Source organism: Pipistrellus kuhlii, unplaced genomic scaffold (genome assembly GCF_014108245.1).
Source record: "Pipistrellus kuhlii isolate mPipKuh1 unplaced genomic scaffold, mPipKuh1.p scaffold_m20_p_16, whole genome shotgun sequence".
Taxonomy (NCBI): Eukaryota; Metazoa; Chordata; class Mammalia; order Chiroptera; family Vespertilionidae; genus Pipistrellus; species Pipistrellus kuhlii.
In genome coordinates this window covers 12,616,162-12,618,965 of record NW_023425471.1, presented here as the reverse complement: position 1 = coordinate 12,618,965, position 2,804 = coordinate 12,616,162, and the positions used below count along the sequence as shown (strand labels likewise).

The window sequence follows — 2,804 nt, the reverse complement described above, 5'->3', positions numbered from 1 at the left end:
ATGGTTAAAAAAATTAAATGTATAAAAATTTCATAGACAAAATTAAGTACAAATCACAAGAATGGAGACTTTACAGAATGAAAACTCAAACAGCCAATAAACACATGGAAAGATGTTGAAACTCACTAGTTATTTGAGAAGTGCCAATTAAACCTCAATAAAATGCAAATTAAAAGCATAATGAGCTGAGACCGGTTTGGCTCAATGGATAGAGCGTCGGCTTGGGGACTGAGGGGTTCCGGGTTCGATTCTGGTCAGGGGCATGTACCTTGGTTGTGGGCATATCCCCCGTAGGGGGTGTGCAAGAGGCAGCTGATCGATGACTCTCTCTCATCGATGTTTCTAACTCTCTATCTCTCTCCCTTCCTCTCTGTACAAATCAATAAAAATATATATTTTTTAAAAAGCATAATGAACTGCTATTTCAATACCCATTATGCTTTAGAACAAAGTTTTTAATACTAAGTTTTCTGCCCTAGCAGGTTTGGCTCAGTGGATAACCATCAGCCTGTGGCCTAAAGGCTCTCTAGTTTGATTCCAGTCAAGGGCACATATCTTGATTGCTGGCTCAATCCTCAGTCCTGATCAGGATCCTGTGGGAGGCAACCAATCCATGTGTATCTCTCAAATATCTCTCTATCTCCCTCCTCCCGTCCACTCTCTCTAAAAATCAATGGAAATTGGCAGGGAATGTCTGGAGACCAGGCTGGCTTGGAAGGAGGCAGGAATGCCCAGGCTACAGACTCCTCCGAGAGAGAGTGCAAGGGCCCTATGGGTGGTTGGGCCTGGGGCAGGGGCTGGACATGTGTCTCTGCAGGCAGCACCTTGCCTGGGCTTCTGGAGCGCCCCAAGCATTGCACATCATGATAGAGCTGGAGCACAAGCAGCAAGAGAAAGGAGATATGGACAAGATGAGGAAAGAGAAGCTGAAGGAAGCACAGGCAATAAGGAAGAAAAAGAAGACCAAGAACAAATTCTGAAGTTGCAAGAGAAACTTTTGGCCCTACAGGAAGAGAAGCACCTGTTTTACTTGTAGCTTAAGAATGTTGTAAATGAGGAAGAAAAATGGAGGCAAAAAGAATAGAATGACCTGACCGTTCTGACCTCAGCTGCAGACACACAGGAATTCATTGCCTCATCATGCAGGGCAGCCCAGGAGCACTCAATTGCCATGCAGGCACCCTCATGGTGCTGGTGGAGCCAAACAGATGTCCCCACCTCAAGTGCTTACCACATGGCATTCTGTGGGAACCCAGAGCACAGGCAATTCCACAGCAGCCCAGGCAGTGCCTATGGAGCTGCTCAACTCCCACCTCACTATGGACCCACTCAACTCTCCTATGGTCCCAGCCAGCAGCTCAGAGCCCCTTCAGCGTTTCCTGCAGTGCAGCTCTTGTCTCAGCCACAACCACAGCCACAGCCCGAAGCCATGCACAGCCACTTTCATCCCACCCAGACAGGGTGTCTCCAGCCTGGTGGTGGGTGCCCTGGCCTTGCAAAAGCAAATGGAACATGCTAACCAGCAGACTGGCTTCTCTGACTCATCCTCGCTGCACCCCATGCATCCCCAAGCTCCAAATCTAGCCTCTACACTCCTTGCCCGCCTCCCCACTGCCCAATGCAAATTCAACCAGCAGCAAAGTCAGGCTTTGCAGCTACGAGCCAACCTGGACCCTGGCTCCCTTTCATTCAGCACAGCCAGAACATGCTATTCCACCACAAGTGACCATCAAATTTGATTTTCAACTTCACAACCCCCCCATTGTGTCCTAGTAAAATCTGCCATTAGGGGTGGTGGTGGTGGATATGAAGAGCACAGCTGAGTTGATATGAACTTCTCTTTAACCCAGGGGAGGGATGACTCCAATTTGCTCTGAGCAAGTACACTTTTTTAAGTCTGAGAATCATTATCCCAGTTAATGAATGTGCATTGTGTCATAGCCAGAAGTCGACATTGTAGGAAATGAGACCTTAGCAGGACAGAGGACAAGCAAATATGAAAAACCACATAGGGACATTCAAAGAAGAGCAAGGTATATCTAGGGCCATGCTAAATATACACAGTGAAGCCAATTTTGGATCTAAGGAATTAATCATCAAGAATTTCTTATAGAGAATTCTAGAAGGATTTGAAGAAAGAATACACAGGGTGAGAAATGGTGGGCAAAGCACCAGGTACACTAACTGGTCTGTGTCTCAACACCAGAAAAAGGAAGGAAAGAAAACTGATATTTATGAGCAACTGTGATAGGTCAGGTATTGTAACATTTACTTTGTTTATATTACCTTCATGACAATCCCTTAGGTATTCATTAATTCAACCAGTTTTCCTAATAATTATTTGTTAAATGTCTATTCTGTGCCAGGATTTGTGTGAACCACAGAATATATGAAGAATAAGGAACTGTCAAAGGCAAGAAACATAAAATCCTATAAAATAAAGAGCTAAAATGCTAATTAGACCAAACAGCAGAACAACTGTCCGGGCGATCTTCCCGACAAAGCCTGGGCTGCGAGGGCCGAACCCCTTGAACGAATTTCCTGCATCAGGCCTCTCGTATAAACACAATTTTTTTTTAAAACATCTCCATTTTGAAAATGAGGAAACTGAGACTCAGAGAGATTGTACAATTTATCCAAGTTCACCAAATAAATTATTGACTGAACTAGTATTAGAACTAATGCTCACATTTTTATGTTTTCTCTAGTTAGGTATGTAACATACGGTAAGAAAGAATTTATACCACAGTAAAATGGTGAGATGAATTCCACCTGCTTAATGTGGCAAAGTGTGAGCACTTGGT

General features: G+C 44.4%; 1 pseudogene; it reads left to right on the top strand.

The window, feature by feature from the left end:
* Positions 1-803: 803 nt before the first annotated feature.
* LOC118720182 lies at positions 804-1,754 on the top strand (annotated as a pseudogene).
* The last annotated feature ends 1,050 nt before the right edge of the window (positions 1,755-2,804 follow it).